This window comes from Lissotriton helveticus, chromosome 7 (genome assembly GCF_964261635.1).
Source record: "Lissotriton helveticus chromosome 7, aLisHel1.1, whole genome shotgun sequence".
NCBI lineage: Eukaryota > Metazoa > Chordata > Amphibia > Caudata > Salamandridae > Lissotriton > Lissotriton helveticus.
The window spans coordinates 1,376,296,015-1,376,311,118 of NC_136068.1; positions in this window are offsets into that span (position 1 = coordinate 1,376,296,015).

Genomic DNA, 15,104 nt, shown 5'->3' on the forward strand with positions numbered 1-15,104 from the left:
GTGCCTCATGGGAACAGTCCAGCCCGAACTGCCAAGCCATGTCTTCTCTGGACCAGAACGAAACGTCCTGGGATTGGTTTCGGGCTAACAACTCACTTTGCCACTGGATTCAAGCTAGCCTGGCTGATGAAGGGTGTTACCCAGAAACAGACCTGTCTTGGCAATTCAGGCTGGACTGTTCCCATGAGGCACAGGGTCAAGACTGATTTGCATATAGCTGGGTCTGGACTGAGGTGGTGAAGTGAGCTAAAGAATGATGATGGATTCAACCCAGATCTGTGACTGGGGGTGGGTGTCTGAAAAGTTTCAACACTCCGTCCTTCATCTCCTTGCGTTTGCATGCCCTGACTTTACCATGACAGGTATGCCCCACAAGGAAAATTTGAAGTGGAGTATAGCCCAATACACAGCTAACACCTCACACTCAATAGTGAAATACAGTTCTTCAGCATCTTTCAATAAATTAGAGGTAAAGGCATCCATTCTTTGCTCCCCATTGACCACTTGAGCCAGCACTGCACCTAAACCTTTGATGCTGGTATCAGTAGACAAATGAGATTTTTTGTTAGCATCAAAGTGTCCCAAAGTTGGCAGTTTCCCAATGCTTCATTTGATGCTTTTGAAAGCTCGATCACACTCTTCAGGACAAATAGATTGAGAACCTTTTTTTAAAAGCATCGTCAATGGCTGAAAAATACCAGCAACATTCTGAATTAATTTTGAACATAACTCTGTTAACCCCAGAAGTGAGCGCATCTGATCTTTGCTCTCTGGTTTAGAGCCCTCAATAATACTGTTTCCCAAGTCAACTGTAGGCCTTCTACCTTAACCTGAAATAGTGTGATCAGGTAAGTTATCATTTGTACCCTGAATTTCTTCTCTTTTTTTATGACCAACCCTATATCTTGCAAATACTCCAACATCTTCCATAAAACCTCATCATGCTCCTGTTGACTTTTTTCCATAAACTAGCATGCCATCCTAAAAGAAAAACACTTTATCCTAACCTAACACTTTCTTCATGACCCTCTGAAACCATGCCTCAGCTGAAGCAAGACCAAACAACATGTGAATTAACTGGAATGCTCCCAGAGGGGTTACAAACTATGTCAAGGGTCTAAATTCTGGATGGAGCATAACCTGGTGATAAGCAGAGGACAAATCCATCACACCGAATATCTGTAAAGCTTTTATCAGTGCCAACTTTTCTGGAATGTTCAGCAAAGCCAGCCTATCCACCCAGATGTGTTTGTTCAGGATGTATGACATTACAACGCATGCTTTTACCACGCATGCCTTTACAACGCGGTTTTTACAACGCAAACCTTTACAACGCATAGCGCTTTGGGGTGCTGGATAGTGAATAGTTTAATTTACTATTCCAACTCCAGTCCTCGTGGACACTAGGGAAGGTGTTGGATAGTAAATTAAACTTATTCCCTATCCTAGAGCGCCCCCCAGCGCAATGCGTTGTAATGGTTTGCGTTGTAAAAGTTGCGTCGTAAAGGCACTGCGTGGTAAAAGTTGCATTGTAAAGGATGTTTCCCGTTTGTTCAATCCCATCAAGTCAGCACACATGCAAATCTCTTTACCACTACCCTTGGATGCGAAGACTATGAGGGCCAACTTCTCTGAACTCTTCAATCTTTCCTTCAATTTCCCAATTTCTTGTTCCAATGAAGTCATCATCATGTGGGGAAGCTCTCTGACTCTAGACAAGCATGAGACTGGACCTTTCTTGAACACAATCTTGTGTTAAATTATTTTCAGTAATCTCAACACATTATCAAGTGCTTTGGGAAATGTTGAACAATTATCATCAGGTAACACCTCATTGGTCATTACTAACACCTTCTGTGGCATTGGGATTAAGTGTAATCGTTATATCTCTCTGATGTCTCCATCCTAAAAGATTATCTTCCCTTTTTGCCACATATACTATTCTCACTGCTTCACGATCAGCAAATTCAATCTTCATTACAGAATATCCCAGTATATCTACTATTATACCTCCACACCCCACCTGGTTTATGTCTGGAATTTGTAATGTGATTTCTTCATTACCAAATATTATCTCTCAGTTTTCATCACCAATCATAGAATATGGCGAACTGGAGTCAACAAGTAACAATACTCTTTGTGCATCAACCATAATTTCACATTCTAGCATGTCAATTAGATCAACATCAACCAATTCATCTTTTGTCACACTTAACACAAATTTCTCTTTCTCTTCCACACTGTTCACACCCTATTGTTTGGAAACTCTCTGCACACATGAGCATAATGCCCTTTTTGCCACATTGCTTGCAAAATGCAAATCTTGCAAAACATCCCTCACTTCCATATCTTAAACACTTAATTTCTCGATTTTTAGTATCACTCTGAAAATATTTTTTTCAAATTTCTCATCACCTTCCTTGCTCTTGATTCCCACACTTTTATCACTCTCCTTGTCTGAGTGTTTACATAACCTTTTTACCTCATTCACTGTTCCATTCAATCCCAAGTTGTTGTCCTTCCCTTTTCCATCCTGCATTTCACATACCCACATATTTGTGTCTTCTGTGGCCTCAACAACCGCCACTGCATCTCTCAAATTAAGGTTCTTCGTAAGTAACTTTTCCAGACCTTAGACATCATTTGTACATCTCCAATTTGATCTCTAAACAAGGGATCAACCAACTGTTCAAATTCACACATATGAGCCAATATTTTTAAGTCGCTACGTAATTACTAATTTTCTCTTGTTTCTTTGCATCCTCGTAAAAAATCTGTTTCTCTCTAATACCAAATTAATTTGCAAGCCAAAATGCTTTTCTAACATCATTACAAAATATTGTTAGGTTCATGTGAGAAGCTGGCCTGGTATATGAAGTACACTTATGTAAGTGGGAACCTTGCACCAGTCCAGACAACCCTTATGTTGATTTAAGAGGCCTTAGACAACCTTGGAAAGTTCTCTAAGTGGTAGCTGTGGAGAGCAGCCTTCATGCCTAGTCCAGGAGTGTAAAGCAGCTTGTTTTTACCAGAATGCAATCTTCTAGTATAGATTAAGTGAAAAGACCCACACCAAGTATTTATAAAAAAAGACTTATTTATTATATAAAACTCTCTAGTACGTTCAAATATCCCCTACATGGAGATAAACACAGTGCACACAATACTTTAGCAAAGAAACACAGTAAATAGCATGTAATACACAGGTGACCTCGGGGGGACCAAGCCATATACTAAGAAAGTGGTATAAGAAGCATGACTCAGGTCAAGACAATGTCGTGAGGACTTAGAAGTGCTGGGCACTGAAGGAACCACTGAAGGTGAGTAGATAGGGATCCCACGGAGAGCGTGTGCAGTGTGGGAACACGACAGCGTGCTCCGTACAACTCTACGTGTAAGTCGCTGTTGGATTTTTAAAGATTAAGGGGCAGATTTACAAGCCCCTTGTGCCACTTTTGCGTCACATTTCCCATGTTAAAAGTGACGCAAAAGTGGCGCAAAGGGCTTGTAAATATGCCCCTAAGTACCCTTCTCAGTGGACCCTTAAGAAACCCCATGGCAGACAGAAGGTCAGAGAGACACACCACCCTTGGATGCCCTAGTACCCATTTTGCCTACATCAGGGAAGCTGGTGCATACGTGTGATGTGGTGTCGGAAACTGCTGTCGAACCCAATGGAGGAATTCAATAAAGTACCGCTGTTGAAGAAGGAGAAAGTGTTAGGTGGAATCCAAAGGTGGATTCTAGATGAGAGGTATCTGCAAGCAAAGGGAACAGAGTCGATGTTACTCAGGATTGACCAGGAGACTTGGAAGACGAATGCCCTCCGATGTGGGGTGTTGAAGGTTGGGTGACAATGACCTTGACTCTGCATCTGTGAGAACCAAGTGATGCTACAGAGGACCAGGAGCCATGCACAGGCTGTCCCACGAAGGATGTCGAGTGCTGAGGGGTCGGTGTCCGACAGTAGCACCAACAAGCCTTGGCAAATACAACCCATGCAAGAAGTGAAGAAGGAGTAACGAGGGGACCAGCAAGGTCCAGGGGACTCACCACGAGCAGGGAATCTGGGCAGGCGCGAGCCATCAGGGAAGCCCAAAAGAAACAAGTGTGACTCTCAAGGGGACCCACAGGTTGGGGCACTTGAGTTGCGAGAGGACCACAAGCAACTCACCAAAAGATGCAGGCCAAAATGCACACAAAGTGGTGTGGCTGAAGATCTTCTTGGACGGAAGCCAACAATCCTTTGCAACTGAAAGTTGACGCTGTGCACACTGGTTCGCTTATTGCAACCCCCACAAGGGATACTGGCCTCAAACTTGGTGAGAGGGAAGGGCAGGCCTCGGGAGCTGTGAAAAACCACCACCTGTGTTGCGGAACCTTACAGGGTCTGGAGGAACTCAAGATCAGCAGACCTTTCGACTTAGTTGCGGTGCCTGCGAATGCAGGGTAAGTGACTCCTTCACTCAAAGGGAGATTCCTTCAAGCGTCTTTGATATTTCACAGACCTTGGAAGGTTCCTGTATGATGCACAGACACAGACATTGCAGCAGACTGGAAGGGAAATTAAGTCCTGCGAAGTTCAGAGTGCCCAGATAGTAGAAGATGAAGTGGTGTCTGATCTGGATCTTATCCCACGATGAATCTAGGGACCTACACCCAGCTAAGCACTTAAGTAGCCTAGGGAAAGGGTTGGGAAGATTTAGGGGACCTTCCCAGGGGAGGGTCTGGACTGGGTGGAGGTTACTCCCATGTCCTTTGTCCAGTTTCACACCTGAGCTGGAGCCAATTGCTCCCCGGACTGGTTTGAACTGGGTTATGCACAGGGACACCAAATGTGCCTCTCATGCAGACTGAGTGGCCCTGGCAAGCACGCCCACCCCACCCCAATATACTAAATCCTATCTGGGAGGTGGTCACACCTCCCTGCGACAGGATGCCTATTGTTCTGCCTTCCCCTGCTCGAGCTTGGCTCAGCAGCAGTAGGGCAGAATCGTATCTCTGGTCGGCAGCAACCATTTTATGCTGTCCGAGTCAAGAATGCTGGTATCGGGAACACTGAGAGACAACGGAGGGCTCTTCCAGTGCTTAAAATCATACCTCCCACAACGTTTATGATGAGGGGTATGATTCCAACATGTTTGATACCAAACCTGATAGGATTCATTGCAGTCAGTTTCGAGATGGTCATTGCATAATTACGCGGTGCCCCTCTGTATAGTATATGGCTGCCTTACTGACAACCCGGAGAATGGACTCCGTAGCATGCAGGGGTGTCCTGCTCATGCAGGGGCACCCTCTCACTTAGAACCAACACCCTGCCTTTAGGATTGTAAAGGCCTGCTAGAGGGGTGACTTATAGGTTTTAAGTGCAGTGACCCCAGATATAGAAAACCTATATCTTTAGTAAGTGGTGCAAGCACCAACTTACACAGGCTGCAATGGCAGGCCTGTAATTCCATTTTGAACGGTCTCTCATGAGTGGCATAATACATGCTTTAGCTCATGGGAGACCTCTGGGGTACCTATGCCTTGGGTACAAGTGTACCATATAATAGGAACTTGAAAGGATACCACAGTATCCAATCTGGGGAGTATCTGAGTACTGAACATAACAATTTAGGGAAAAGCAGATAGACTGGGGTTTTTATTAGCAGGATCCCAGTCAGACAAGTCAATTAAGGCTTTTCACAACATAAAAAGTGGGGGTATCGAAAGAAGATCCTACTTTCCTACAGTTCACCTTCCACAACATCCACTTCATCAAGACTTTTGTAAACATTCCTTCCCTCAATTCCCAAATTATGTAAGAAAATGGCTTGTTTGTGAACAGCTGAAAACCTCTCATCCCCATAGCAATCAAGTATGAATCGAAGATCTGTTTCCACCTTTTCCACGAAGGATATGTTCACCTTTATCAAAAAGAACAAGGGAATGTGCAGACCTATTGGTACTTGACATGATACCAAATACCCTCACCCACCAAAATACTTATGATATAAAGTCCCAGTACAATAATTATGATCTACTGATATACTGTAACAATTGTTGCTGTATATCACAAACAACAACCATTGTTTGTAGATGTGCAATACACACATCAATACAATGTCTATCAAGGATGGCATCAATTGTCTTTATCAACACACCGCAAAATCTATATCTAATATAACAATTTTCCATGCCACACACAGCACTTATTAACATACTCCTAACAGTAAGAAAACACATGCACTTATTATGATGATAATATGAACAGTAGTAAGTCACACTGCTGATGTGTGCATGTTAGACCTGACACCCTTGGCGTGTTTTTTTCCCCCATCTTTTTGCCTCTGACTCATGTAATTTTTGATGCTGTGCTGGATTTCGTTTTTGCTGGTTTAGATGTTTTGGACACTCTGCCACTGCTGATCAGTGCCAGAGTGTAAGTGCTCCCTCTGTAAATTGCCATATTGATTAAATATACCTGATTGACATATTTGCATCACCATGAAGTCCCTAGTAAAGTGCACTATGTGTGCCAGGGCTGGTGATGACAGATGCTACTAGTGGGCCTGCAGCGCAGATTGCGCCACCCACATGAGTAGCCCTAAAAAGGTGACTCAGGCCTGCCAGCGCAGGGCCTGTGTGCAGTCAGTGACTGCCATGTCCGCCTGGCCAGTGTCCCCACTGGCTGGGCCTAACCCTTCCCTGTCTGTGCACATCAGTCACCCCTATGGAAGGCTCAGGGTACCCCCCTGGGCAGGGTGCAGTGTATGGATAAGGTAGAGCATGTACTAGTGCAGGTCACATGCTCTGGTAGTGGGCAGCAGCCATTTTGTGCGCTCACCGCTGTAAGGCTATCTTGCTCCATAGAATAACATGGGGGAGGCTGGTCCCAATGGATACCAGCCTATCTCCTCATAGGAACAAGATGGGACATGAGTGAAAGATATCCCTGAACTCAGAATTTAATAACACATCTTTTAGTGAAGGTTGTTTTTGAATCCTGTGTTTGAGAATAGTACTTTTAGAAAGTGGCTGTTCTCTTGTCTAAACCTTTCTGTGTGCCTGGGTCTGTTTGTGGAATGCCTGTCTGGTCTGAGGGTGACAGGGGCTGCAGAGCCCCCGGAGGGAGGGGGTCGGAGTCAAGCCGTGGATGAAAGGCCACATCTGCTGCCAGGGAGGCGGGAGGAGATAGCGCCTGACAGTGCCGGGCTGTGCCTGCCTGACCACCATGCTGGCTCCCCCTCCTGCCGGCCAAACTGTCCCCTCTGACCCTGATGCTGTCAGGAAGAAGACAACCAGAAACACCCAGCACTCCGCAACCCCCAGAACTGGTTTAGACCGGGCCCAGGGCCCCCTTGCCCAAGAAACTTCAAAGGACTTCAAAGACTTTTAGGGGTATAAGGGAAGGATCCCTGACTACAGAAGATTAGATTCTAAGATTCTACAATCAAGAAGGAACCTCTGCTGGAAGAAGGACTGCTGGAGAACTAAAGGAAGATTGCCTTGCTGTGTGCTCTAAGGGCTGACCTGTTCTGCTATGCAACTGAAAGCTGAGGAGGAGAAAGGGACTTTGCTGTGTGCTGTGACCCTACCTGCTTGAAACGGCAAGACTCTGCTGTGTCTACAAACTTGAATCTCCAAGGGCCTGAGAGGAGCTGGCCCCCTGTCTGCAACCCAGGGACATAAAGGTTGCCCAAGGACTACAAGACTCTGCTGTGCCCCCGGAAGCTGCTGTGTGGCGAGGAGATCGTGAAACCGTGTGGGGGTCTGCCCAAACGCGTGTTTGCTATTTGCCAGCTGTGTGGGACGATCGCTGTGCTCATCGGCACAGATTCAGGGGTGAGGAAAAGCCGTGGTGTTTTCCTGAGTCTAGGAACCCCCCCTGCCGATCTGCTGGTGAGGAAACCGTCTGCCCGCGAGCTACGGCCCCAAAGATCTCTTGCCGCCAAATCACCGTCGCGGCCCGGGGCCAGGAACACCCCCCGCAACTTGCCTCGGTGTTCAGGAGCTGCAGCGGCGAAGAACGAAGCCGCAGTGCTCCCATTGGCTGAGGGAGCCGAGCCCCCTCACTAACGCCGCGACTGGATTGGCCCGTGGAGCGTAGCGTCATCGGCGAGGCTGCGCTGCCATTGGCTGGCGGCCTCGCGTCCAGAGGGGCTCGTCGCAGGAGCCGCGACGGGATTGGCTGGTCCAGGCGAGAAGAGAAGGAGGAGAGGAGACGACCCGTCTGCGAGAGCCGACCTCGCCGAGGGAATCTAGGAGCGTCCCGCACCCCTGGCCCTCAAGGTGAGCAGCACCACCTCCCCCGCCGCTCGTTGGATTGTCGAGAGCGGGCGGGAGAGGAAAGGGGACCGGCCGGGGCGGGGACGAGTGGGTTCTGCTTGGCGCGGTGCGCCTAGGGCCCTCACAAAGAGCGAGGCGGTACCGGGGGAAAGAAAGAGTCCCTGGACCCCTCGAGGAAGCGCGTGGGCAGCGCTTGAAGCCTACATATAAAAACGCATGTGGGCATTGTTCCTTGCTCGTTTTGGGAGCGCATTTTTCTTAGATAAGTCAGTATTGCTTATTCTGAGTGCTGACCCCCAAAGAGACTTGAGACTGTCTTTTTATTAAGAACTTCCTATTTACAAGTACTGCAACCATTAAGATTAAGAGCAACCTTTGAGTGATAAAGTGATTATTGTGCAACTATCGTATTTACCTTGCTGAAACTAGATAAAGCTATATATTTTTATAAAATATACTTACCTGTGTGGTCTCAGTTTGTGGTGAATTGGGGATTATTGTTGTGTTAAGTGCAAATATTATACACATTGCCTTTGATTAGCCTAGACTGCTCATGCCATGCTACCTAGAGGGTGAGCAGGGGTTATCTCAGAAGGCTATTCCTTCACCCTGACTAGAAGCAAGGGTCCCTACTTGGTCTAAGGTACCTACCTCTGCCAACTAGAGACCCCCAGATCTAACATTGGTGGCAGCGGTGGGATTTTGAACTAATAATTGCACTTGACCTGCAGTGATTTCTCGTACATCACTAGTCTAGTTTAGCAGAACAGGTTGCGCAAGATTTTTTCTTTTTGGTGAAACCTTTTAGTTGAAAAGGTTAGGAAGCATCATGTCTCAGAAAGCGCTAAGCGTGAATGGAGAAGTGGAAGTGGAATTTGAAATGCAGGAGTTGTTCACCTATAACAAGGAGCAACTGAAAAAATTCTACAAACAGCTTGGATGCCCAGCGAAGGGCGGCGTAAACAAGGAAGAGCTACAGAAAGCTCTGAGGGCCTGGTGGGAGGCCAAACATGGTGATCCAGAAGCTACTATGGGAGAGGGAGGCACACAGGAGAATGCTTTTCTGTCCAGTGAACTGCCAGTGAGGAAGCCAGGGTCTAGGACTGGCAGCAACCACTCCGGTAGGGTTATTTCTCCAGAGGAGTTGGAGGAGAATCAGAGAGCTAGGGCCCATGAGATTGAGCTTTTTAAGCTCAAAGCACAAGCAGAGGCGGAGGAGAGAAGAAACGCTCTCGCTTTGGAGGAGAGGAAACTCCAATTGGCTCATGAGTTGAGCATGAGGAAGCTGGACCTTAAAGCCAAAAAGGAGGAGTCCAGTTCTAATGGTGGCAGTGCACAACCAGTACAGGCGGGTAAGGTATACATACCAAAGGATCTGGTACAGAATTATCAGAGGGGTGAGGATATTTATGCGTGGTTCAGAGCGTATGAACTTGCCTTGACGATGAATGAAGTGCCTAAGAAGAATTGGGGGGCAGGATTGTGGAAGCATTTTGAGGCCTCTGGGAGGGATATTTTGGCACCCTTAGAAGCAGCAGGCACTTTATCCTACCCCGCTATGAAGGAGGCTTTGTGCCTCAGGTATGGGCTCACTTCAGAACAGTACCGCCAGAAGTTTAGGAACTTCAAGAAGCTTGATTCAAGTACTTGGGTGGAGTGTGTGAGTATGTACACGCGTGCACTGGAAGGTTGGATAAAGTGCAGCAAAGAAACTGAATATGTGGGGTTGTGTCACTTGATTAGTTGGGAGCACTTAAGTAGTTTATGTGTTCCAGAGCTGCGCCAGCATCTTTTGGATAGCAAGTTAACTGACCCCAGCGAGCTTGCTAAAGAGGCGGACCGCTGGACTAGCACCAGGGTTCACAAGGGGGTGGTAAGTACCCCAGCCAAGGTTGGACAGGGTCCCCAGCAGAAGAGTGGGGGGGACACGGATAATCAAAAGGAGTCTTCTAAAGGGCCCCAAAATGGTTCCCAGGAGAAGGTGTCTCAACCCCCCAAGCCTAAGAAGTCCTGGCCCCATAAGGGCACGCAGGATAAAAGGGCCCCACTTACTTGCTATTCATGTAGGGAGGTGGGGCACATTGCCCCCAAATGTCCAAAGAAGAAATCAGCACCCACTGGTGCTCCAGCTCCAGCTCCGGCGTTAGCCAGTGTAGCTTTGGGAGGGGATTTGATTTCTAGTGGGGAGGAGGGGTTAGCTTTGATGACCCTTGTCTCTCTGGGAGACCAAGAGATGGCCCAGGAAACTTTGCTGCCCCAAAACACTAAGAAATACGGGCAGAAGGTGACCATCAATGGACAGGAAATAGAGGCTTTGAGAGACACAGGGGCCAGCGTGACATCTGTCAGGTGTCGGTGGGTGTCTGAAGAGCAAATTGTTCCCAAGGTACTCCGGCCTGTGGTGGCATCTGACAGTTCAGTGCGCTACTGCAAGTTGGCAAATGTTCCATTTGAATGGGGAGGGGTCTCCGGTATTTTGGAAATTGTTGTAAGTGATGCCTTGCCTGTAGATTGTCTATTAGGTAATGACCTGGAGAGCTCCCCATGGAAAGAGGTGGAGCACAGGACTCACTTGGAGATGTTGAGTTTGCCTGCGTGGATCTGTGTGTCCACCCGTGCAATGACAGCCAGAGAGGGCGGTCTAGCAGAACTGGAGTCTGGATCAATGGCCCAGGAACCTGTCAAGAGAGGAAGGGGTAGAGGGCGCGGGAAACCAGCCCCCACGGTTCCCACGGTCCAGGAGGAAGCAGACTCTGAGGGGGATGCCCTGGAACCTACAGGGGAGCAGGTGGCCGAACTGGGGGAATTGCCTGAGCTGTCCCAGTGGCAGCAAGAGGGGGGTCCCTCCAGGGAGGAATTCTGCCAGGCTCAGAAGGAGTGCCCTTCTCTCATTGGTGTGCGGCTGCAGGCTGCAGACCAGGCAGCAGGCCTGGGGTCCAAAGAGCATTTGATCTACTGGGAGGATGACTTACTTTATAGTGAGCCTAAGTTCGCTGAGCCCGGTGCAGCCCGTGTGCTGGTAGTACCAGAGCGCTTCAGGAACTTCCTACTGGGTCTGGCTCATGACGTGCCTCTCGCAGGACATCTGGGGCAAGACAAGACCTATCACAGGCTTGTCACCCATTTCTACTGGCCCCAGATGAAGAAGCACGTCTCTGCCTTTTGTAAATCTTGCCAGACTTGTCAGGCCAGTGGCAAGAGCGGAGGGAAGTGCGTGGCACCCCTCCAACCCTTTCCTGTGGTGAGCACCCCTTTTGAGCGGGTGGGCATTGACATCGTGGGGCCCCTGGACCCCAAGACAGCCCTAGGCAACAGGTTTATCCTGGTCTTGGTGGACCGTGCCACTCGGTACCCGGAAGCCATCCTGCTCAGGACAGTCACAGCCCCTGTGGTGGGCCGTGCCCTGATGGGAATCTTTTCCCGGGTGGGATTTCCCAGGGAGGTGGTCTCAGACAGGGGGACAAACTTCATTTCTAGGTATATGAAGTCCCTGTGGAGTGAGTGTGGGGTGACATACAAATTCACCACTCCTTACCACCCTCAAGGAAATGGATTGGTTGAAAGATTCAACCGCACATTGAAGGGCATGATTATGGGCCTGGAAGAGCCCATGAGGCGGAAATGGGACGTCTTATTACCATGCCTATTGTTTGCCTACAGGGAGGTGCCCCAGAAATCCTTAGGGTTCAGTCCCTTTGAGTTGCTATATGGGCACCCTGTCAGAGGGCCTCTTACTCTGGTGAAGGAGGGGTGGGATAAATCCCGTGGGAAAACCCCTCAGGATGTGTTCAGCTATGTGCTGGCCATTCGCAACCAGACCAAGCGCTTCAGGAAGCTCGCTCAAGAGAACCTGGAGGCTAGCCAGGAGGAAATGAAGAGGTGGTATGACCAGAACACTTCTCTGGTTGAGTTCCACCCTGGTCAGAAAGTGTGGGTGATGGCGCCAGTGGAGTCTTGTGCGCTCCGTGACAAGTGGTCTGGGCCATATGAGGTGGTGGAGCGCAAGAGCGAGGTTACCTATTTGGTTAACCTGAAGACTCCCAGGCAGCCCCTGAGAGTGCTACATGTGAACCGCCTCAAACCCCACTTTGAGAGGTCTGAAGTGATTATGCTCATGGCTACAGATGCTGGAGGGGAGGAGTATAGTGATCCTCTCCCTGACCTCCTGGCAGTCAAGGAGCAAGATGGGTCAGTGGATGGTGTGGTCCTCTCCCCCACCCTGACCCCAGAGCAGCAGGAGGACAGTCGCCAAGTCTTGGGTCAGTTCGCCCCCCTGTTCTCCCTGACCCCAGGTGTCACCAAGTGGTGCGTCCACGATGTGGACACTGGAGACAGTCTACCTGTGAAACAGAAGTTTTACAGGGTGGCTGATAAGATCAGAGCCAGCATCAAGGAAGAAGTTTCCAAGATGTTGGCGCTAGGGGTTATTGAGCCCTCCAGCAGCCCCTGGGCTAGCCCAGTGGTCTTAGTGCCTAAGAAAGCTGCTACCCCCGGTGGCACCCCAGAACTTCGGTTCTGCGTGGACTAACGTGGGCTCAATGCGGTCACCAAGACTGACGCGCACCCCATCCCCAGAGCTGATGAGCTGGTGGATCGGTTGGGAGCTGCCCAGTACCTGAGCACTTTTGATTTGACTTCAGGGTACTGGCAGATTGCCTTAACTGAGGGGGAAAAGGAGAGGTCAGCATTTTCAACGCCAGAGGGGCACTTCCAGTTCCGTGTCATGCCCTTTGGGTTGAAAAATGCCTCTGCCACATTTCAGAGATTGGTCAACCAGGTACTGGCGGGGCTGGAGCAATTCAGCGCAGCCTACCTGGATGACTTGCTGTGTTCAGCTCCACTTGGGAGGAACACCTGCAACACCTCACTGAAGTGTTGAGGGCTCTGCAGAAGGCAGGCCTCACTATCAAGGCCAGTAAATGCCAGATAGGGCAGGGATCTGTGGTGTACTTGGGACACCAGGTAGGGAGCGGCCAGGTTGCGCCCCTACAGGCAAAGATTGATACCATTCTGGCTTGGGAGCCCCCCAAGACCCAGACTGAGGTGAGAGCCTTTTTAGGTCTCACCGGGTATTACAGACGGTTTGTCAAAGGTTATGGCACCATTGTGGCCCCTTTGACAGAGCTGACATCTAGAAATCAGCCCAGGAAGGTGAATTGGACTGAGGCCTGTCAAACTGCTTTTGACACCCTCAAAGCTGCCATGTGCACAGCACCGGTGCTTAAGGCACCTGACTTTTCCAGTGAGTTAATTGTGCAAACTGACGCTTCAGAGCAAGGCGTGGGAGCAGTACTCTCACAGATCAATGATGAGGGCGGAGACCAACCAGTGGTTTTCATTAGCCGGAGGCTAATCCCCAGGGAACAGAAATGGAGTGCCATTGAAAGAGAAGCTTTCGCTGTGGTCTGGGCTCTGAAGAAGCTGAGGCCCTACCTGTTTGGGACTCACTTCCGTGTTCAGACCGACCACAGGCCCCTCAGATGGTTAATGCAGATGAGGGGTGAGAATCCAAAACTGTTGAGGTGGTCCATTTCCCTCCAGGGGATGGACTTTACGGTGGAGCACCGCCCTGGTACAGAACACGCCAATGCTGACGGTCTGTCCAGATTCTTCCGCCTTAGTGATGAGGACTCCCAAGAGGTTGGGTAGTTCTCCCCACTTTCAGCTGGAGGGGACACGTGTTAGACCTGACACCCTTGGCGTGGTTTTTCCCCCATCTTTTTGCCTCTGACTCATGTAATTTTTGATGCTGTGCTGGATTTCGTTTTTGCTGGTTTAGATGTTTTGGACACTCTGCGACTGCTGATCAGTGCCAGAGTGTAAGTGCTCCCTCTGTAAATTGCCATATTGATTAAATATACCTGATTGGCATATTTGCATCACCATGAAGTCCAAAGTAAAGTGCACTATGTGTGCCAGGGCTGGTGATGACAGATGCTACTAGTGGGCCTGCAGCGCAGATTGCGCCACCCACATGAGTAGCCCTAAAAAGGTGACTCAGGCCTGCCAGCGCAGGGCCTGTGTGCAGTCAGTGACTGCCATGTCCGCCTGGCCAGTGTCCCCACTGGCTGGGCCTAACCCTTCCCTGTCTGTGCACATCAGTCACCCCTATGGAAGGCTCAGGGTACCCCCCTGGGCAGGGTACAGTGTATGGATAAGGCAGAGCATGTACTAGTGCAGGTCACATGCTCTGGTAGTGGGCAGCAGCCATTTTGTGCGCTCACCGCTGTAAGGCTATCTTGCTCCATAGAATAACATGGGGGAGGCTGGTCCCAATGGATACCAGCCTATCTCCTCATAGGAACAAGATGGGACATGAGTGAAAGATATCCCTGAACTCAGAATTTAATAACACATCTTTTAGTGAAGGTTGTTTTTGAATCCTGTGTTTGAGAATAGTACTTTTAGAAAATGGCTCTTCTCTTGTCTAAACCTTTCTGTGTGCCTGGGTCTGTTTGTGGAATGCCTGTCTGGTCTGAGGGTGACAGGGGCTGCAGAGCCCCCGGAGGGAGGGGGTCGGAGTCAAGCCGTGGATGAAAGGCCACATCTGCTGCCAGGGAGGCGGGAGGAGATAGCGCCTGACAGTGCCGGGCTGTGCCTGCCTGACCACCATGCTGGCTCCCCCTCCTGCCGGCCAAACTGTCCCCTCTGACCCTGATGCTGTCAGGAAGAAGAAAACCAGAAACACCCAGCACTCCGCAACCCCCAGAACTGGTTTAGACCGGGCCCAGGGCCCCCTTGCACATGAAACTTCAAAGGACTTCAAAGACTTTTAGGGGTATAAGGGAAGGATCCCTGACTACAGAAGATTGGATTCTAAGATTCTACAA